This window comes from Chiroxiphia lanceolata, chromosome 6 (assembly GCF_009829145.1).
Source record: "Chiroxiphia lanceolata isolate bChiLan1 chromosome 6, bChiLan1.pri, whole genome shotgun sequence".
Taxonomy (NCBI): domain Eukaryota; kingdom Metazoa; phylum Chordata; class Aves; order Passeriformes; family Pipridae; genus Chiroxiphia; species Chiroxiphia lanceolata.
In genome coordinates, this window is record NC_045642.1 from 44,925,556 (window position 1) to 44,949,752 (window position 24,197).

Consider the following 24,197-nt stretch of genomic DNA (forward strand, 5'->3'; position numbering starts at 1 on the left):
AATTATTGTAATATCTATTTTTACACTAGGCTGAACAAAAAAAACCAGATACAATTATCAGCAAAATTTGGTTGTGAATATAAATTTGACACCAATCTTGCAATTCTTCCTTTTCTGTTCCTCTAGTGTCTGTTCATTCTTGAATATCAGTTACTTTTTACAGCTGTAGGAACCTAGACCACCTAGACTATCCTGTTCCTATAAATGCCACAGAACAGCTTTAGCCGGACAGGTCAACAACAGTTTTCCACTTTTTCTCTTTGAAATGAAATCCTGCAGGCTAAATGCTGTTTAACATTTTTTCTTCTAATTTAAAATGTTTTGATGTAGGATTTCACATCAGTCTTTTTCCACAAAAGAGTTAAAAAAATATACAGAGAAGAAACCAAATATTGCAAAGAAACCAAAATAAATAGTACATTAAGAAATCTTCCAGATATACTTTTTTTTAAGATGACATAACCAAAATTTTTTGGGTAGCCCTGTGCTGCTCCCTATCCAGAAAGCCAAATTTACCTAGAATCAACAAAAGAAAATAGGTAGCTTCCACTTTACTGAATAGGACATTCGAATCAGTCTTTGAAGTAAGTTTAGGTCTGATCTGTTCCTGTTTGACTCTTTTCCCAGCCTTCAGGACTCAGAACAGCAGGTTTTAATTTCCAGCCTACATATCACACTGACTGGACTCATGTGTTTATTTTCCTGTTTGATATGAGAGATATGAGATCATTAGTCACATGTCTGCTCAGCTGGAAAAAGAAAAAGGAAGAAAGAAGTGTAAAGTTATTAATTGTAAAGTATTTAATTTGCTAAGCTTGTTGCTTTCTTTACCTCCAGAAAATAGGTCTGTTTAGTTTGGTTTGGTTTTCCTCACTAAGAAGGTACAGGCCATATATTTCTCTCCCGCATCCTGTAGGTAGTGGCACCTGATTTTCTTCACTATCTCTTATATTACATTGAGTAGTTAATCATGCCAAGCACAACTAAAACCCTTGCTCACTGACTTCCCAGCTTCAGCATTTTGTGGAACAATAATTAATGTTTGTTGTGGGAAGCAGGCTGGGAGTTCCTCTGGTGAGCCTTTATTACTATCATCACTCACACATTGTAATGAAGCAAAAGTGATTCTTTGAAATTGTTCCCAGTGAGATCACAATTATTAAATACCATCATTGCTTATAATAACGAAACTTTTATTATCTAGGTTCCAACCCTGTCAATTTAGTCTCCCTTGAGAGCCTGTTGTTTGTTAGCCAAAAGCTGTGGGGGACATGTTGTGAATAATGTTATTTTCATACATATATTGTGATGTAGATACAGCAGGGCTTCTAATAGGGAGTGATGAATTTTCTAATTATGGACAGGCAGTGGAGACACCAATGATTTGAAAGATACAATGGAAGTCAGTTCCTTTGTGATATGGATAACTTCATTCAAACACTGATGGGTGTAATGAGCTGGGCCATCTTAAATGAAATCCTGCAGTAAGTATAACAAAGAAGAATAATATGGACCTTAATCAGGGACAGGTGAAGAAAGCCTCTGGAATCTGAAGGGTAAAGTTTTGCAGGAATCAGAGGCAAAGGAATAGGGCTAGTAACTTGATAAGGATCTATGTTTAGCTTTTGCTTGGACTACGAAAAAATGGGTTAAAAATATTATTTGACATATTCGTGAAACGACCTTTTACAGATCCCCAGGATTAGATCAGTGGTGGATTCTGCCATCAAAGTAAAGTTGTATGGATTTAGCTGAGGAATCTGGTTTAAGAGGAAACAGAATTAGTTAAGTAACTAACTCAGCATTTGTAGCTGCAGGTTGAAATATTTGATAGAGCCAAGAGTAGTCCTCGGAGATGTGTAGAAGGCACATCTGTAGAACATTGAACTACACTGTCATATCTATGGCAAATTATACAGTGTCTGCTCACAGGAAAGTGAAATCCAGGTTCACAGAAACTGGGAACTGACTGATGATCATTGATTTCAATCTTTCTTTAGCATATACTGTCAAACTGAAATAGTAGAGAAAGTCTTACAGACAAAAGCATCAAAGTGTTATTTTTATAAAAGGAAGTAAAACTGCAGTTTCTAAAATCTGACATGATGAGACTGATAACAATGAAATGGACATATTATAATAATATGGAAAACATGTCAGAATGGATTTACAGACTCTTCTGTTTCTGTTCCGTGTGCCAAAATGCAATGCCAAACTCATATATATCTAGGAATGAATCTATTGGAGAGAAAAGCAAGTACTGAAGCTATTGGAGAGAAAAGCAAGTACTGATTTCCTCAGTCATCATGACTGAGCTGCAAAATGTGAATTCCCAGCCAACATTGTTAAGGAAGATTTTAACATATCTTCCTTTTCTTATTATTACTCATTATTTACATTACTGTAAAATAAATTCCACTGCATGGCCTTTTACAGATTGACATGAAAACATGACCTTGACTTCAAGTAGTTGAAGACTCCAGACCTTGTCTCTTCATTTTATGGAAGTGAATTAACTAATTGTTCTCCAGTCACTCTGACTTCATACACGTCTCAAAGAAAGATGAAAAACAGTTCAGGTCCCTATCACTGCAGTTCTGTCTTTTGTGGCATGGTTTCTCTGTTTTGTCTTGTCCAGTTTGAAATTAGTACTTTCCTGGAAACTTTTCTGCAGTAGAACAGAAATTATTTTTTGGAAATTTAGCCTAATACCCACAGGAACTTTTCTTCTTTCAATGTATTTAATGAAGGACATGGGCACTGCTTTTACCCTATAAAGGTAACCTATCCCAAATTAGGTGCCCTATCCCAAATTTAGGCTTGCAGAGCTCTATCTCCCCTAGGATGTCCTAATATCTTGTGAATACTACAGATGGGGATTTGAAAACTCCCGTACCACTTGAAAGTCCTGGTCTTCAGTTTGACAAACAGAACAACTGGTATATAATTACATACCTGACCCTAACTGGGATTGAGAAACCAGCCAGTGTTTCAGGCTTCATCTAGGTTTAGAACTTTTGTGTTTGGAGAACCAGGTTTCTAGACAGTTATTTTTTTGTGAGGAGTTTTATGATTGCCCACACAACTAAAATGTCTGTGGAATGTGATCCACAGTATGCTTCCAGAGCATACTCCCTACAGGAAGCATGTCTCTGGCATCTCTCAGCCTTAGTCTACTTTGGATACATGTACACTTCATGACCTTTACTACTGATGTCATGTTAATCCATATAAATAATTAAGCATTTTAGGTGGGATAAAATTCTAGATCTTTGGTCCTGTGTGTAGACTGACATTTTTCTAAAGTCTTTAAAAATCATTTGAGTAAGGAAGAGAAGGGTGAGATGGTGTTATCTCTGTATTCTGTAGTATATTAAAATTAGATTACTTTTTAGTCAGGATGCTAGATCTTTTGAATTTTAACCTAAGCTATTTAGTTTTTCCTTTTTAATGTGCAGAATTGAAATAGCAATGCATAGGACATTTATTAAAGCCCATACCATCTTGCAACTGACCTCCATGGCCTATCAATTTCAAACAAGGTATGCCCATCTTCACTGAGTCCCAAGGTTACAGAAAACATCAGAACTAATACGTGTATAAATATATATATGTGTAGATACACACATACATGTATCTACACATATATGTATTTATATACATATTAGTTATTAACTAATTTTTATACACATAAATTAACTAATTTTTATAAATATAAATTAACTAATATTAACTAATATTTATACACATATGAACTAATATTTATACACATATTAGTTATTAACTAATATTTATACACATATTAGCTTATTAACTAAAAATGAGAGGATAACTAGCAGCAGAAAAGGAAGTTTTTATAATTCAGGTTACTGAATTTAATTTAGATTAGAGCTAGTCTTAAGAAGCATTAAATTCATCTACTTGTAAATTTTGACAGATCTGAATGTAATGCTGCTTAAACACTTCCTCCATCACCAGTCACAGTGACTTTTAAATGTCCTTAATTATTCCGAAATAATCTATATTTTGAAATAATTTCTAGAAGAGAAACCATAATCAGAAGACACAACAATAGGGCTTTTTTCTCTTTCTATAAGGCTCTCATGTTTGAGGCATATGTTTTAAAGGAGCTTGGATTACCTAGGAGCTCTGCTCTCCTTTGTTTATCAATAACGAACCTCCATGGTACTGTCAGAAGAGCTGTTTGCATCAACAAAAATGTCTGCTTTGAAGGAAAAGTACTTTTAAGTGAGAAGTGGTGGGAAGACAAGAAGAAAATTTTTCTCTGTTTTTCTTCCCAAAAGACAAATAATCCAGTAAGATTATGGCAGTTTCAGCCTGATTCTTACAACACTAGGAAAAAAAAAATCTCCCTAAGACCATTAAATGACTTTTTAAAGTTATTAGAGAGGCATTTAGCTTCATTCTCTGCTCATTGTGAAAAAATTCTGTTCAAGCCAGACTTCATGCAACAGACAAGACATATGGTAAAACATACTGAAATAAATGCACCTAATTACTTTGTTATTCAAATTTTAGTTATAAAGTAAAAAAATAAAGAAATTTAAAAAAAATAATCAAGTAATTAATAAGAGGAAGCTCAAGCTAGCTTCCAGAGGTGCCTTTTAAGAGCTCTGGGTAAATCTTTGTAAAGAAATCCCCAAGAGACTAAGATTTGGAAAATTTGGACAGCTTTATTCCTAGATATAGGGAACTTATCGGAAAACACAGAGGCATTTGAAGTTAATTAAAATCATTAATAACAAAATTAATTCTATTTTGAATGTGTCTATCACTAAACATTAATTATCTTGTAGCCACTGGAACAACATAATGATAGCATCATTCTTACTGATTAGCATGATGCTGTATTCCTTTGCTAGAATTTAAATGCTACCAAATGAAGATAAATGGGGTACCAGCCTATATATTTATTAAACAAAAGCAAACCTGTGTTGCTTAGTTTGAGAGGTCTTAAGAACATAATCTCCCAGTGAAGAAGTTTAGTTACTGACCATGTGCTCATTAATTCTGGCAAATGGGCCATGTTGAGAAAGGGAATGAAAACAGTAATAGAAAAAAAGTAATGACTTAGGACTACCTTAGAAAGTTCTAAGATAGTCAAAAGTCTGTGACAGAAGATAAGGCAAAAGGGATCCTCAAAACTGGAGATATTGGTATTATAGGGTTTTTTTGTGTATGGTAAGACTTCCTTTTCTAACCTTCCCTTTGTTTCAGAAAGGCATCAAATGTGTATACTAAAGTTGCATACCTCTAGCATTTAGCTTCTTTCAGGGATGATTTCAGAATCAGGATAAGCCTTGCACTTGTCATACCTAAGCATTTCCACCTGCAGAAGGGTTTATCCCTAGAAATATGATAGCCAAGCTTTTAAATCACTCACCCAGGACTCAGCATACTTATACAGAAGCCTGCAAGACACCAGGAGTGCATCACCTTTTTTCCTGGCCTTAGTTCACAGGTGAACCCACTTAAGGCAAATATCTCAGCCCTGTGTAGCCCAAGCTGTCTGACAGTCAGCCTCATTACTTGTAACCCGTTGATTTCTCTTGGAGAAAAGGGACCTTTTACTACAGAGGGGAGATGAAAGCCCAGCTTAACTTTATATGGCCAAAGTAGACCATTCCTGAAAGATTTCAAAATGGATGTTAATTGTTTTCCCTTTAGAATATTAGGCCTGTCTATGTGATCTGTAGGTGAAGAAAGTAGTTTTCCTTTTAGCCATCATTTTTCAGGTGAATGAAACAGGTTTGTGTGGTATCTTGTCCTTGAAAGCTGCAGAGTGAGATAAATATCGCTTACTTAATTATTCTGTTTACCAGGGTCTTTTTGCAGAACCTGAGAACTTTAAGGTACTTAAGTTCTCCCGAAATATTTGGCTTCGCCTAAAGATCCAAGTCCTCTTAGCTCCCTGTTCAGTTTCTGATAAAAGCCATTTTTGTACAGCTGCTGGAACCATGTGGTGGTGACTAGCTCGTATTTACTGCTTTTGTAAGGAACTGTCCAAGATCTAGTTCAGATCAGTTATCTTGGAAAAGGGGAAACTCATAGAGTTTTCACAAATTGCGATTAAGAGAAACACAAATGTCATTAAAGTAAAAAAACCTGAATGCATTAGCCTTGGAATAAGACTAAACTCCTGGGACTCAGTGCATTCCCGGAAGCCTGTGACATAACATTGTCTGCAGTGTGTAGATACAGAATCTGAGAGTTTAAAAGTAGATTTTTGTAGTTCTGTAAATAAATAAATAAACTAACTGTAAGTAGAACTAGCTTGAGTAAGATGTGTTCCTGTAAAAATAGTGAGATTTATTATCCTTTCTGTTCATATATGTTGATCTAAGAGTTATTTATCAAGCGGTTTGGAAACGTAAATCTCCTTTATGCTTTAACTTGTATTATTTTAACTCCTAGTGGTGCTTTTTCCCTTGTTTGCTTCTTGGGCTTGTCCCTTGTTCCTCTCATTCCCTCATCCATCTGACAGCAGCAGTAGGTAGCAAAATGACAAAAAGAACTGTTGCTCTTTACTTTTATCCATGACTCATGAGAAATATATGCATCACTCAGATGTTTTCTACCTTTTGTGACTTATGTACTCCCTTCACTCCGTGGGATGCATTTAGGATCCCGTTGGAAGCAATTAAATACGAAATATGAACTTATATTTATTAAATAGTCACTGTTTTCATTGTTCCCTCAAGTGTGATTTATCAGCACTAGAAGCTCAAGACTCGGTGTAATGTATATCCTCTCATTGTTCAAAGAAAAGAAAAATAAACACAAGCAGCAGGTACAGATTGTATATAGCTGCTGAGCTCCTCTGTCATTGGCAAGCTAATGAGAGAGGATGTGATAGTCTGATGGGAGGCATTGCCTTTTGATGGGTCTGGAGCTGTACATGAAACAGATTCTGCGAGGTTGTTTTGTTTTGTTTTTGAGGTTTTTGTTTTGTTTAGCTGAAGCTATCTTCAGGGGCCATGTGCAAACCCAACCGTCTGAGAAATTGCCATGGAGAGAATTTCCACCCAGTATATCAAGCTGCCTGGTTTCACTATAACCTCTCTGCCAAACATCAGCCCAGCCTGCCAGTCACAGCTTCTAGGGGTAATGATGAGCACAGACTGGAACTGATAGTTCAGCTGGAGATGGAAGCAAATTTGATGCTTTCATGTGTATATGCAAAGTGGTACAACCCTTTGCTCTACACTGTGGGCCAGCAAACAGTGGTGAGACATTTAGTAAACTGCCATAGATATAAATGGAAAGAAATCAACATTGAAAAATATTCTAATATAATCAGCATTAAGAGATACTACATTCTTTTCTTAATAGATTGAATAGGGACATCTGTATCTCAGGGAAAATGCATAAATATATATATATATATATATATATATGTATAACTACCTATATTCAGAGAATCAAAATCACTGTGATGGGAACCTTGAGAAGACTGACAAGTTAGGCCAATTTTGAAATATAACTCTAGAATTTAGTAAATTTTCTCACTACCAACACATTTTGCACCAATAGCTAAATCTCACTCAATACTGATTATCACTATGTATATAGGTTGTAAGTTCCTGTTATCTAAACTGTCAAAAGTACCCGGTGCCATAGAGTTTGTGCTGTACAGTTAGCATTGATGGTTATGGCCTTTGGTTTCTCCTAGATGAAGAATGTGACCAACTCAGCGTGAGAGCTAATCTATAAAACTAGGCAAAACTGAAGTGAATTTGCCTTCTTTCATTTTTTACCTTCCCTGATATTTTAATGCTATCACTCCCTAACAAGGTTGGGGTTCTCTGCTCTTGGATGTGTTTGTGTTGTTTTCTTTTGTCCTGCCAGACATTCTGAAGGATGTTCTGCAGTTACTTATCTGTTCTCTGGTAACTTTTTTGTTGCTTGGATGGCTCCTAGTACAACTACAACCACCCTTGTCACTCTGGTGATCACGTTGTTCATATACTTAGTAAAATTAATTCATCTTGATATTGCTGTCACAGTGTTACTAAGTACATGTATACTATTTATAATTACACTATTTTGTTCTTTAAATTCGGTAAAAATAAATAATAAAGGACTTTATTTTACCACTTCTGCTTGCGCTGATATCTCACCAAAGATGAAAAAAAAATTATTTTCATTTATATTGGGGAGAGCTCAATACTGGAATCCAAAAGAGATTTGGTAAGGTTTTTAACATGTACACAAGTTACGTTAAGAAGTTTATAACTACTGAGGTGACAGCATCTGCTAACAATATAAATTATTCAAGAATTAATATCCGGGATAAGAAAGATATGGCCTGTGAACAAAGGCAGATGTATCTTAGCTACTAAGTAAAAAAGACAATAAATAGCAAATGTAGGTATATAAAGTGACATAATAAAGGAAAAAAGTCCTTATCTAATAATTCAAGTGTTGGTCTCTGAATTAGTCACTATTAGGCAGTAATGGGGTGTTGGGATTTTAGTAGATACTTCTCCAAAAACCTCAGTTGGTGTGTTCAAAAAAGCAATCAGAGTTTAAGAAACTATTAGGGAAGAAATAGAGGAAAACAAAACAAAGAACATCATTATGCTGTTGGAGAGCCCTGTGGTGCAACTGAATCTTAAATATCTTATAAACATTTCTGGTCTTCTCCACATTGAAAAGAAGGGTACAACTGGGAAAAGTGTAGAGAATTAAAGGCTGTATTGAGAGAATTAAGGGAGAATTAAAGGTATATAGCAACTCTTTTATGAGAAATAGCTGAAGGAAGTACCATTCACAACTTTAAAAAATGCTACCATTTTCTTAATCTGCAATAGTAATTTCCCAAACCTGAATTTTAATGCAGCTAGATGGGCATTTCTACTTGTTCTTTACCCCTTTTACATCACTTTGCCAGGAAGCTGAGTTTTCTGCCGAAGAAAATAGACATACTGCTCTGAATCATGGTATCAATGGGCTAGAAAAGACTGGAGGGGGTCAGCCTATGCAGTGTTTCTTAAGTAGGGGGAATTTAGCTTTATGCTATGGAAAGAAAGTTAGATTCTCTGCACATCATTTACTCCTGACATATCCAGATTTTTCTTTAACCCTTTGCTTATTATTAACATATCCAGATTTTTCTTTAACCCTTTGCTTATTATGAACTATGTTAACTCAGGAGTTTTTTTCTGAAAAACTTCCTGGGAGTCAGAACAGAGCTGTCTGATCTATAAATCTCCTCCTACTTTTTGCCGCTTAAAAATCCCAAACCACCTGAATTTGTCATTTTTGAGGGTTTTAAGAGTTTGTGCACCCTTTGAGATTTTAAACAGATAATTGGTAACGGTTTTGAGATCTCACTAGTACATGTTTGTATCCATTTTTCAGCCCAGTTGATATGAAATTTTCTAACACATCTAAATACTGTCTAAACTGTTCCTTCGCATGTTTGAATTAGAACCCTTTCATCATGGATATAGTGACAGACTCATTGTGCCAATTATACATAGGAATAAAATAGTAATCTAAAAATCCTCTGAAGAATAAGTGGACCAATCCCTTTCTACATCTTCCTCTTAATACTAATGCACTTATGGAAGGATTTCTCATTACTTTTAGTAGTGTACCTTAGTAGTAATATTGATCTTCTGTTTTGACCTTTCAAAGTGTTGTGGTTTAAAACTAGCTGGAAATTAAGCTCCAAGCAGCCGCTTCTCTTCCCCCTATCCCCTCTGGTGAGAAAGGGACAAAGAAGCATAAATTATGGGTTGACAAAACGATTTACAGGAAAAACAGCAATAAGATAAGGAAAACCAAACAGTAACAGCAACAATACTAATAACAGCAGTGTGTAAAAGAGAGTGATTACATGCAAAAAATGCTTATAGAAGTCTTACTGACCTGATTCTACCATGGCCAGCAACCTGCGGCTTCCTAAGACAAAGGAGAAAATGGAGGACATTACTGCAGCTGATGTTTTCCCCCCAAGTCAGAGACAATGAAAAACAATGGTGGACAAACCCTCCCGGCTGCACTGTCCACACTACCTCACCTCTCTGTTTGCCGCTTTGCTCCCCAGGAAAAAGGAACAAAATGGCGGCTGTTCCATTGTTCATTCCCTTTTTCTTCCACCCAAAACCAGGTTCCCAGCAATGATGTGGGTGGTACAGAATAACAACCTAGACATGCCCACATGGCTTCGGGCTCCTCCTCCTCATGGCAACTGTGAGAAAATAACCCTGTCTTGGACAAAACTGGGACACCAAGTCTGTTCCTACATGCTTCATCTACAATTTTGTGCTTTATGTAAATTCATCCAATTTTTAGTACATGTTTGCTTCTTGTGCTCACTAGCAGTGAGACAAATTTATTGTCCAACTGCGGCTTTAGTATTTTTGATTTACTGGATGTTCAGTTCAACTTATTCTTTTTTTCTCAGAACAAGCTCCTTATGAAAGCTTATCTACTAGTCATGTAGTTTAGTAAAATCCATTTTCCTGAAAGCCATGACATTTTTAATCATAAATATTGTAATTTCATTGCTACTCTGAGCTGCCTTCTAAGGATGGTATTCTCAGTTCTTTCCTCCTAGTTAGAGTAAAACACACAAGACATTTACTTTTCTATCTCTAACTGATTGTTGTCAATGGATTTTAAGAGCTTGCAGGACAGACTGAGTTCCTCTCTGTTCCTGGAATTGTCTGCTCATCTAGTACCCTTCATTATCATGGTCTTTTGTTCTCTGGATGAATCTGCTAATTCCTTTATCCATACAGTCTTGGTTTACTGTTTAATATTAGACCTACACAATGATAGTCGTGCATTGCTTTTAGTATTTTTATCATTGCTCAGTTTTTCAGCAGAGCTGTCTTCATTGAAAGTGTTGACCTAGATCGGAGAGGTCTGTGCTTGCTGGGAGAGAAGGGAAGAGCCTTGGAACACCGTCATCTGGGAACAACAAGTACTGCAGGCCCTGCACCTTCAGCGATCCAACAGCGCCCCCTGCCGGCCATGATTAGGACTGCGCTAAAGGACAGAGAAGTATTCATTCAGACTTTTTTTCTAGGACTACTGTCTAGGTTTTTTTGTGTTCTGCTACTGTTTTCACCAACATACACATATCTTTTAATAAAGGGTTGTTATTTCTTCTGGTTTTTTCCACACTTCCTCGATTAAAGCCCCTTAATTTTGAATTTACAGTTGCTGAGAGAGAGGAGTTTGGTCTCATAACTCATCCTCTTTAGCAAACATTCCAGTCTCCTCAGACTGAGACACTGTGTCAACCTGTCCTGAAAAATGTATCTGCTTTTATATCTTTTAGAATCTTGCAGTGATATTCATATGCCCAGTTGCATAAGTTCTATGAGTAAGTTTCCAGATGAAAATGTAAACTTAAATTTTCATATAAGGTAAACACTCTTGCCTGCAAACAAGTTGGAAAAGGATTATTGTTACATTACATCATTACCTACAAAATCCAGGTGTTTTTAAATTTAAACTATTTTTAAATAAAATTGGAACATTATTTTTTACTGTCTTTTAATGAAGATATGACCTTTAATGATATGTCCTTCAATGAAGATATACCTTTGAGAGTCCATCAATAAAGAAAAGCATTTATTATATAAAAAATGGACATAGAAGTGTTTCTTATAGTTATTTGGAAAATAAAATGTTGAATGACTTTGTTTCTATAATACTTTTAACTATATGGACCAGTTCCTTGGAGTATTAAGCGATACAGTGCTTATTAAAGTCATTATTACTAAAACTTTGGCAATTCTCTCCCAGATAAAGAATTCTAATACTGGAAAATACCCTATCTATAATAACAAAGGTAGAATTCAAAAACTCAGCCACCATGTACTAGGTACCAATCTAATCATAGAGTTTTTCAGTTTGAAAAAGAGCTCTAAATTCATTGAGTCCAACCAGTAACTTAGCATCACTGTATTAATCACTAAACCATGTCCCCAAGTGCCATATCCACACATTTTTTGAACTCTCCCAGGGATGGTCATTCCACCACTTCCCTGGAAAGCCTGATGCAATCAATGCCTGACCATCCTTTCAGTGAAGAAATTTTTTTCTGATATAGAATCTAAATCTCCCCTGGAACAATTTGAGGCCATTTCCTCTCATCTCATCACTTGTTACTTGGGAGAAGAAACCAACCCCCACCTCCTTTCAGATAGTGTGCTAAGGTCCCCCCTGAGCCTCCTTTTCTCCAGGCTAAATAAACCAGGGCAGCTCAAACTCTTCCCACAGGAAAATCACGTTTGCCTCAGTGTGTCCGGGCTAAACAAAACTTTGTACATAGTCATGAAATTACAGGGAAACAAACACTGAGGGTTGAAAGGTAGTAAAGAGTGTTTGAGAAGGGATAATTAGTGTTGGTGCATGATAAAGTTCTGTCAGTAACTGACTGTTCTGGTTTTTGTGCAAATATTTTTGCTATAAAATTATTCTTAAAATTTCTCATATTCAGCAAATGTGATATATTATACATAAATTTAGGCAGATTTCTGTAATACTGAGAAACCTGAAGTTTGTAGTAATATACAAAATTTTCCTTATTTCTTGTTGGAAAGGAAATGGCATTATCTTGGGCTGCAATTATATCCTGGGCTGCATCAAAAGCAACCTGACCAGCAGGGGGTGATCTTGCCCTTCTACTCCATTTCTCATGAGATACCACCTTCAATACTGCTTCCAGTTTTAGGACCCCCAACATAAGAAGGATATGGACCTACTAGAATGAGTCCAGAGGAGTGCCACAGTGATGATCACAGGGCTGGAGCACCTCTCCTTTGAGGACAGGCTGAGAGAATCGGGATTGTTCAGTCCAGAGAAAAGAAGGCTCCAGGGAGACCTTACAGCAGCCTTCACTACCTAAAGGGTACAAGGAGGTTGGAGAGAGACTTTTTACAAAGATGTGTAATGATGGAACAAGGGGGAATGGCTTTAAACTGAAAGAGCAGACTATTTTGACACTTGGTGTAAAAAAGTAGTAGACTGCACTAGGTAGATAAAGCATAAGATAGTTTTTCTCTATTACTGACTTTCCAATTAAAGGAATGCAAAACACTGAACCGGTGGGTGAAAGTATTCATTGCTGATTTTAATGGAAGAGGAAAGAGATAAATGCTGTCCCATTTAAAGTGTATGAGCTACAAGCCTTTACAGACTTAGTCATGCATATGTACCACCGTATGCGTGTGCAGAAGGGTCTTCCACGACAGACACCCATTACAAGAGGAAAAGAAACATTAACTCAGTAGTAATTTAAAGCAGTCTGAATAAATAGCAGATATGGGTTAAGAATTTGACTCTTGCGGAAGTTCTGCAGCATCTAGGCACACTGAAATCATTGTGACTGACACTACTCAAAAAAAAAAAAAAGAGTGCCTCCAACTTCCTAAAATAAAAGAATTAGATTCTAGTAGCAGAGCATTTGTATAGGAAAATGAAGAATAACTTTCTGCCTTATAGCAGTTTTCAAACAACAGTAGGTATATAAGAAAAAAGAGGAGAGACACAAAAGCACCTAAAAGAGAATATGAAATTATCTCCCTTGGAAAATCCTTAGATTTCACTTTAAGATCTCAGTTGAAACCTTCAAGCAAGAGAAAGCCTTCAAAACTTATTAACATTTAGTTTCAGAAAACAGGAAGAACAAGCTTAAAAAGCAAACATTTTCAGGAATGGTAAACACAATTGAGAAAAAACTCTCCACTAATAAGGCAATATTACCATTGACTGTGTTAATTAAGATTGAAAAGCATGTTTGGAGTATATAGAAATACACAACCCATTTCTATGACTATCAGGTCTGTTAGATCATTCTTATTGGAAAAAACTAAGTAGCTGTTTTACAGCTCCCATGATGGTAGTCATGAAATTTAATGCATATTTTCATCTATCCACAATCTACTTCTTGAGATATGTTAAACAGAATCACCTGAATTATTTGCTTGGAATAAACAGTATGATACACTTAGTATTTTCTTTTTCTTGTGGAATCATTTCCAAAATGAGAAAAATTGCTAAGTAATAATTTGAAAGTGTTTATCCTGGGTTTCTTTAGTACATGGAAAATATTTATTGATGGGTTTATAGAGCAATTTAACTTCTTGTCTGGTCATAAACATGCGACTAGTCACTTTTGGTAGATGCTATAATGTGTATGTATGTGTTCTGTATGTTTCCTTATTGGTGGAATGGAAGGTTTGAAAGAGAATGATGAAGAATGAATAAAGAACAACCATGCTTTCAGGTAAGAAGTTTAGGACAAATTATATGTGTTAAAATTTATGAAGCTTTCAAGATTTGCAAACATTTTTCATTAATAAGCCATCATAGCACACAATAACCTTGAATGCTATGACCCTATGAATAACAGTAAAGTGCAACTGCCATTTGTTTCTGCAATATATATCCAGAAGCAGAAGGTCTCCAGGCTATGGAAGAAGAGTAAACAGCTTATTTGAACCATGTCGATAAGCTTTAAATTCCACCACAATCTTTGATACACTAGTAAATTGCAATAAACAGAAAGGTCTACTTGAGAGCACAAAAAAAATGACACAGAAACAGTTATTTTCCCATTCATTTAAACCAAATACAATATTGTACTGACATGCTTAAAACAATAGTTACAGAGATATTTTTTCAATTTAGTTTTCTTAATGATGTATCAATATTTTCTATAAGTTTTTATCAAATTCCTTGTAATTTTGATCCTTTTCAGGTCACAATCATTCCAGAAAATAATAAAACAAAAAATAAAAAAGTTAAAAAAACCCCCCATACCCAACTTTTTTACTAAGTGACTTTGTTGGTAGAAAAAATTGTGGCATTAAGTAGTTTTAATGGACCATAGAAGATGTGGACAGATTACTTAAACATTTATATAGCTGTTTGGCCTTTAGCAGTATTTCACTTATACATAATACCCTCTTCTAAAACTCTGTTTTATTCAAAGAAGGAAAACTAAATTTGATGAAGTGGCAGGTATTTGTATAGCAAATTTAATTTTAAGAACTAAAATCATTCAGCTGCAGTAAAAAGGCCAGGTATAAAGAGTAATTGGGGGACCATATAAAACAATGGTATGGTGCAAACAGAAACAAAAAAGATTGCTTTAAATAATTTTACAGTTCTCATATTTTAGGGCTTTGTCTGCAAAAAAAGAGGCAGATTATGTGAAATCATTCATCCCTGAGTAGAAAAAACTAACTTACTGAACATTTAAGGATAAATACTACAACTGATTTCCTAACACTATTGAGGCATATTCTGTCTGTCTATATGTCTACAGTCCACTCTATCAGTGTCCATCTTACTGTGTGATACAAATTGCTTCCCATTATTTCTTACTTTGCCTACTAAATGTGTCGTCTGAAAATTTAGTCATCGAGAGCTTCATGTTTCTTCTAAATAATCAAGAGAAAGTTATAAAACATCTGTCTTGGTAACAACCTCTACAGAAACCCACTGTGGACGTTGGTACTGTGTTTGATTAGAACTTACTATAAACCAGTCACGTTCACTGTGTCACTAAGCTAACTGTTAATCTACTGTGTTTTCTGCTGATATTGGATACCATAAAATTTTAAATCAGAATTCCATGTTGTACTAAGTCAATACCCTTACAGAATTATATAACATACATCTTCTCTGCATTTACATTTATTAGTCAGTGTCCACACTTATTTGACAAAGAAGTATACCCTTAGCCAAATCCTTCTTTTTTTACCAGTTTTCAATAAAACTTGTTGATAAACTTTAAACATTCTACCACTCTTTAATTCTTTGAAGACTAAGATCTGCCTCATTTTTTGCAAACTTTTGCTCATGAAAAACAATGTAATAGCTGAAATGAAGTGACTCGGATCACATATCGCTTCAGTGCCACTGGCACAGAATTAATACTTTCCCTTTTCAAAGATTCTACACTAGCATCAGTCTCTCCATGAAATGATTGCCAAATTTATTTTCCAAAGACACTTGAATGCTATGTTGCTCACAGTTGGTTTGGAAATAGAAGCGGAGGTGAAGACCTTTGAATAAATTATTGCGGAGCTCTGCATACAAACCATACAGATGTTTTATATTGCTGAAAAGTGATGGTGTAAAAAGAAGGGCACAGGATAGTATTTAGCTTCTGTCTTTCATCAGCACTGTAGAATCTCAGACTACGAGAAATATTTAACTACAAGTAGAAATAAAAATAAGTAATAATTAAAATAACTAGTCTTTCTTTGGGAAACTGAGAAAATCCCTCTATCCCTTGGAACTGAGTCTTCTGACTCTCAAAGGGGCACAAATATGGATCAAGAGGTAAGGAAAATAACAGCTGAATCATCTTACACCCCACCCCCGTCCCAGTCAGACAGAATCCCCAGACTGCATGTACGAACTTTCTCCTGCAGCTGCTCTGTTCTGCTTCCAGGTGAGAACAACTTATGGATTCAAGCGATAAAGGCACAGAAGTACAGACACATATGGAGGCACATAAAATAATGTGTGAATTGTGATAGAATAAATGGACCCGGAAAGTGAAAAGTGTTTTCACAGCCCTATTATTGTACTATGTTGAGGGCTTGGGTTTTGAGACGATGCCGCAATATGCTTAGCCCTATAACAAAAACAACACTCATGTCAAGGCTGAAAATTAAGCTGCACGAGAGAAAAAGAACCAAAACAAAGATGTAATTTAGCTAGGAATTGAAATGAAGTGGTTTTTTGCAAAACATATGTATTAGATACTTTTGGAGATCTTTTTTGTTGGACAAAGATAACCATTAAAGCCTCTTATTTTGTTAAGTGATTCTAAGCAGTAAACATCCTTTTTTTGGTTCTGAATTGGAAATATGATGATTTTTCTACCTTAGGAAAAACTAAGAGGCTCTAAAGTGAAATAAAGGGATACAAACGTTGGGGGAACTGCAACTGAGAGTAGGTGCTTTCAGGACAAAATTATCTTGGTCCAAAAATGTGTGCTTCAGCGTCTGCTACCCCACTCATTTCTCCAGACTGAAAATGGTGTGGCTGGGCTAGTCAAGACCCTTCAGTGCTACTGCTCTTTTACAGCAGTTACTGAAGTGGATGAACCATTACATTTCACTGTGTTGGTTCAAGGTGATAGACTAGGTCTCAGAATCATGCAGAAGAGAGGAAATTTAAGATGAGGTACATGTTGCTGTGCTTTGTTTTAGCATTTGGCATAAACCCATAAATCCTGGAGCTAGAATTTTGAGAACACTAGGTGCACATTAAACCCAAGAGATCTGGCAATTGCAGACACGACATACTCTCTGTTAAAGAGAAATATCTGGGTTTTTTTAAATCTAAAATAACTTCCAACCTGATGGAAGTTCCATCTCAGTATGTACAGGGATTAAAGATACGAATGTACACTGGAATTTTCCCTTACATTTGTAAAAAATGCTGGAATGAATTTAAGGATAAAGCCTACATAATGGAAAAAAAAATGTCCTTGTACTTATACAGGGGTTTTGTGCATGCACACGCAGTGTCATGATTGACAGGCACATCACTTTTCTGAACATGAAAATGCATAAAAATCTTACTCTTGATGAGTAAAGTGGTAACCATTCCCTTTTTACTAGATTGAAAAAGCTGAAGAAGATGGATTCTGCAGAATTTGCTCTTACTTTTGTTAAATCACGAGTATTTTTGGCTCTCAGTTAATATTTCTCAAGACATATGCAATAAGAAGTGGACATGAATACACACAAGTCCACTTAAATTCCCAGTTTTATACTGAGCAGCATTTTTAACTGATAATTTTCAACTATCACTGCTGTTTATTTCATTAGAAGAAAGTCACCCAGGGTGACATTGTCACCCTTGCATCATGGCCTCAGGACTGATTCAGAGCAAAGGCTGCCATCTGCTTCTTCCATGCTATTATTCTGTGCAGTACCTAAAATTTTCCTTGGAGGCTGCTCTATCTAAGTCTGCTTTGTGTAGCTTACACAGTCAGATGTTTTTGAAGACAGGGTGGATATGGTTACAGATGGCAAGAACTGCACCTCTAAGAGAGGAATTCCCCATGCTTTTCCAGACCTGTAGTTAAATGTGTGCTATAGTATACAAGTTATCATGCTACTGTAAATATAAATATACAGCAGATGGGAAAAGAGAGAATCATTTTGGGTAATACGTTTATATAATTTGGAAATGTGAAGAGCACATCTGGAACAGATGAACAGCAATCAGGAAGTTATTACAGGGGAAAAAGGGAGAGAACGTTACTATCAATTGCGTTAAATGAGTTTTTCAAACAACCAAAGTTATGGCCCTCTGAGTCTGGGGAAGAGGTTTGTTCAAAGCACTGGGGAAGGTGGAATGAGCCCAAGCCAAAGAATCTGCTTGGATCAAGATTCTGCTTGTTGAATGTAGCAAAAAGGTCATTCACGAACCACTGCATTCCAAATGCAGATGGATTTGTGGGTTACATTTTCTGGAAACCTCAAAAACAACGTGAATGAAATACAGCTTATTTTTGGAGAAAGGAACTGGGAAAGGAGGACGTAGACATATATATATATGTTGTGAGAATGTTACATAAAATCTTTCCCACCATCAAGACACATATTTCTGTGTATTTTGATTCTTTTGTTTGAAATACTCTGGTTTATTGTTATTTGAAAAGTCTGTTTGCTTCACTTGGATATGTATTTTATGAATTTCTTATTGGATATTTAATCCCTTTGGAGTAAAAAGGGAAGGTGAATTTTCCTGACATTAGTGGCCAAGTGAAGCAACAAATTTAAAAAGCAAAACTATTGTGATGCTAACTGCAAAAACCATAGCTAAGGCTCAGCTTAGATGACTGCTCCAGAGGTTTGCAAAACAACAGCAACAAAATGTTTTGGCCACCTTCTTTTGTAGATAAAATCCAGACTCTTCTTTTACAGTTACTTAATTTGTTGGCCTGTACCTTAATTAAATGAAATGAAAACACAAGCATCTGGGTTAGTGTCTGCAATTCAAATATCAGACCTCAAAGGTAAATTTGATGACTGTTGATCACAAACATATACAGAAATGTTATTCTTTCAGAATACCTTTTGATTTTAGAATATTAAAAAGAATGCAAACAGTAAATAGCCAGTTTTCAAAGGAAAGAAAACTGAAATAGGACCTTAGAGCATCAGTCCAGGCAAAGTGTCAAAGCAAACATTTAAAAGATGGTGATAATGCACAATAAGAAAAAGCTGTTCACTCAGAAAATATCTATTTATGTGGTCTGAGGCTCTGGGGAAAGAAGCAGGTGATCATAAAAAGATGTGCATTGTAATGTATAAGCAGAAGATGGCTGAGTTAAGTCTGAAAGGACATTCAAATTCTGGCATTTCATGTATTACGTGCCCCTGATTTTATGACCAAAACATTTAAAAGAGGGATTTTTTTACTAAAAAAGCAAATGAAGTCCTTCTATTCCATCCTTCCTTATTTCCCATTGAAATGCTATCCAGTGCACATAGATCTGAAGCACAGAAATGCAAAAGAGCAAAGCCACAGCTGGAAGGAGGAGGAAACAGATGGTTTTTTCCCACTTAGGAAAATTGTCCCAATTAAAAGAAAGTATTCACCATAAATAGGGCTTAGAAGTTGAAATGTCACATTTTTCATAGACTGAAAGTTAAATGCATGATTCCTATTCAATTGAAGCAGCCTTCTATATAATTTTGAAATGTTTCATTTTATTTCAGATCATTTTAGTCTCTCAATCACAGTAAGCTTGAATTTTCAAATGAAAACCTGTTACATGCCATAAACCCAAGATTTTCAATTTTGAAAAGGTCATTGTGGGCATATATCATTTTGAAGCTTTTTTCTCCAAACTTGTTACTTTGTTAGAACCCTCTGAAAACAAGTCCTGTTCCTCTGAGAGATATTCAATCCCAAAAACTGGCCTTTGCCAAGAAAACAAAACAGCAATGTCCAACTAGGTCCTTCACATTCGTGGCATTGACCTCTTCTGTATCTGCTGGTATGTACTATTGTCTTCTTTGTGCTTTTCTTATCTCCAAGACCTGTTTTTATGTGGATTTCAAAGCTATTGCTGAGAGTGCAGCACAGCTGAGGGGTTGCGTAGTCACAAAGTCTCTGCTTTCGCCTTTTTAAGCCTGAACTCTTCAATCCCGAATTCCTCCAGTAACCTTCCTCTCCTTACCTTTTCTTCACCTTCCAGGCCATCTAAGGTATCACAGCTTTCATAGTCTAATTGCATTACTGCTTTTTTCCTCCTCTCTTCATGGGATTCAGGGACAGAAAGAAACAATAAGGAGAAAACGAGTTCTCAGTTTCAGATCCAGTACCTTACATCATAACAGCTTCTAACAACATGGAAGTGCAGTTCCAGGGGAAGTGCTACTCACCCCTGTGTCAGAGACTGTGTGTCAGAGACTGGAATGTTAATGGTTAATGACTCAAACAATTGGCCATTTGCAAAAGGAGTAGAGTGCTTTGCTGAAAATTCGAAAAGTAACTGCCCAGGTCCAGAGGGGATGCACACCCACAACCGAAACTGGTTTTGAGCCAGATAATGGAAGAGGCCAATAAAAAGCAGATCCTGCAAGTGAGATAGTGCTTTTTGTCATGACAATGTCCTCCCTTACACAACTGGCTCAGGTGTGAAAACTCCCTTTGGGGGAGATACTGGGACATTTACAGGTAGACTGAAGGTATTCATCCCTTTTGAGGGGACATAGCTGGTTGGACTACAGGGAGCCATAGGCAGCTGTCATATCTTAGAATGGGCCATAAACTATCAAAGACCTCCGGAAGTGCCTGGTGATCCACAATGTTACATCATAGAGTGTAAAACTCCCAGTCCCATGGAAGGTATGTTGGTGTTCCTACAGAGCCTGAGCATATATTAACCCATTGAACTTTGTGTTTCAGGTGCTTCCCCCACCCCCGACGAATCAAGACTGTGACCATCACTTCAAACAATGGACATCGAAATCGCAACAATCAAGTCTCCTCACTGGATCCTAGGTGACTATATCTTTCTGCTTTTATCCTTTCTTTTTCTTTCTCTCTTTCTTCTCTTAACTTATTCTTCTCAAAATATGTTGTCAACCAGACTAAAAAATTCTAGCCAATGCCTTAGTAAGTGCCTTGTTTTCTGGATAAGTTAAAGTTGGCTAAGTTTAACTTTGCTAAGTTAAAGTTTGTGAAGTGTCTTACTTAGTCTGGATGTTGTTTTAAAATTTTCCAAGTATCTTATTCTACCTTACTGTTTTAAAGATTACAAGGAAAAGTTTGTTATTGAACCTCCTGAGAATGTTGTTGTTTCTCCCATGCACCTCCCAGAGTAAATCAAAGAACCTTGCTCTAAACACACCAAGCGGACTGGGGCGTAACACCCTGAAACAGGCTCAGTTGTGCTCTGAATGTGGGCACTTCTCCCTGCTGCCTACAGTGATAGTGGGGGATTTGTGAGCTGACCACACATGCTTACTGCACATGAAACTTGAAAGATTGTGCCACCAAATTCTTAAATGCATTTTGAACTAGAGACTTCACTGATTCCTTTGTAGTAGGTTTCCTGGCAAAATCTTATGAGAAATAAAAATACGTTTTTTATTACAAACAAAATTATAGGTGCATCGCGAAGTTTGTAAGGTATCCAGTTCCCAGCTGGACCAGATACCAGGGTTCTTTTGCAGCCGGGATAAGGGAAATATAAAATTCCTAAAAATTAAAACCTTTTTGGGCCATTTGGACAATTTTGAACACAGGGGTTTTTTTCTTTGGGCTAAGAACACAGGAAGCTCCATCATTTTTGACAGAGTGTTATGTAGTCGATTTATGAAAAACTCGTGTATTAATCTGTACATTTTTTTTGTGAATGAATAAATTTAAATCAACTCATAACACATGCTGGACACAAAATTTTTCAGTGTTCTTATTAATTTAAATTGATGCTAACACCAATTTACTGACTGAGAAAGGAAAGATTTGCCTGTCTACATATATCACATATTTACCTTCCAACTGGGACTTCGAAATAATTTTCATCTAAGACCCTTCTATAAACTGGAGGATTACATTACATTATCACCATGCTACAAATTTCTGTATACCATTCCCCACAAAGCATCTTTAACAACTGGAACATTTTCAAGCATGTAACTGTCATATTTTGTTGTCCAGTAAACTGACAGTGAGTGTCTCCTCTGTAAGAGGTGCAGGTGTGGGCTGGAGACAGCTTCAGAGACAGTGTTGCTGACCCACTGTTTTGGTCCTGTTTAATACCCTGTGACACAGAGCTTGACTGTACTTAGCATTGTTCTTGCAGCCTTCAACACTCTGTACATTCACGTGGATAAGCCAAACCAGGAGGCAACTAAGATAAGGTACATGCTGTTATCTTTGCCTTCCATGAATTCTCTTCCTTTGGCTGTTTTATTATTATAACTTGCTATTATTTTCTCTCTTCTTTTATACCCCCCTTTTCATGAATATTTGATCGCTCATTTCTATTTAGGCTGTGGGAGAAGGTGAAAGAGGTGATATCTTCCTGCCAGTTCATCTAAAATCCAGCTAGGGAGGGGAGGGGTAGAATCCCTTGGTGGTTACTAAGGGTTCTGCTGTTGACAGTACACGCCATTCAGAACTTCCTGCTGCTATTACATTTTGCTGGTACATGGCTGCAAGTATTTAGCCCAGCCTCATTTGATTGATAATCTAATTTGGATTTTAATTGCTCTCCAATCAATTAGTAAGATAGGAGGAAAATTTGTGCCTCTTTCCTTGATTTTAATCCAAGCAACATTATTGTGGATCAGATTATTTGCCATGGTATTCCTCATCTTTAGGCTGTGGTCTGGTGAATATTTCCAGTGGTCACTGTTCATCCAACTCCATCTGAAAAAGAGCTACATTAATTTATAACAGCCAAGGATTAGGTCTAATAAAAATCAGAAACCTCCTGAATCAGGAAACCAGTTTAAGCAATGAAGTTTTTCATAGTTCTGAATTTAAAAATAGCTTGCATTTGACATGTAAGAAAAGTTACTAAGAAAATATTTTTTTCTCTTCAGTTTGAAATGCTGTCACACCAATAAACACTGGACTTCCAAAAGCTAAACTTTATCTGAAAAGCACACTTTTTCCCCCAATATTCTTTCAACATGGAATAGTTCTTGGGGGAAAAAAATAAAAATATGTATAATCCTTTTTGAGGTTCTTTGTGGATTTTATTTTGTATGTTTTTATACCAGTAAGATAATTCAGCCTGACGAATGTATATCTCCCTCTTGGGTTGGTCATTTGAGATGGAAATCCCACTGAGAAAATTAACCTAAGTAATTTCATGGTAAAAATTTAACTTTATGATCATTTCAATCTTCTCTAAACCTTCTCCTCTCACTCTGATCCTTACGTATAGAAGATAAATTACAGCATTAAATAAATTTATTAAAAAACCTCAAACAACTGACCTCTACAGATGAGACTGAGTTGTGCCACACAGTTCTTAAATCTGTCATAACTGAAGGTGATCTCTTTTGGATTAATATGTAAGTGTTGCCTTTTTTGCACAGTACATTTTCAATCAGCCTCTGCTGAAACAGTATCCTTTTTGTCTGATCGCAATGGATTTCAAGTACTCCTTCTAAATGAAGTGGCTGAAGAATGCAGTTCCTTTTTTCCCTGTTGGTGGGCCATTCCCATACACGACATTGATTTTTATTAATTCATTCGCTGCTTAATGACCACTGCAATTGAAAAAAAAATCGGGTGAGACATCAGCCCTGGCTATTCATTCACTCATGGTGGGGCATTTACCAGCCCCTGTGAGTTCTCTACATTCACTTCTGTATGGTGCTTTACATTTCCTGGGAGATAAGATTGCCCAGTGGCTCTGACTATTATATCAGAGGCATTTATTCCTAGAATGCACACATGTGAAAATGTCTGTGAACGTAGTGATGTTTTGTGTTGGATGCTCTATTGGTTTTTCCAGTATGGGCAAAGGCAAACATATGAGCAGATTTTCCTTGCCCCCAGAGTTTAGCAGATAATAAGTAGAGATACCTAAGACTGAGATTACTGAGCACTCTGCTTAACACCCTCCTGAACTGATTTCGAGAAAGCTGATGGTCTTCAACCAGAAAGACTTCAAACCACAAAGGGCTAAAAACTCCAGAGGACTC

General features: G+C 36.3%; 1 long non-coding RNA gene across 1 annotated transcript; it reads right to left on the reverse strand.

The window, feature by feature from the left end:
* Positions 1–645: 645 nt before the first annotated feature.
* Positions 646–10,069, reverse strand: LOC116788815. Its single transcript, XR_004357776.1, has 5 exons — positions 10,049–10,069; positions 9,898–9,930; positions 9,624–9,728; positions 8,848–8,927; positions 646–702 (listed from the first exon to the last, which is right to left on the reverse strand). It is a non-coding gene; the product is annotated as an uncharacterized LOC116788815 (long non-coding RNA).
* Positions 10,070–24,197: the final 14,128 nt, after the last annotated feature.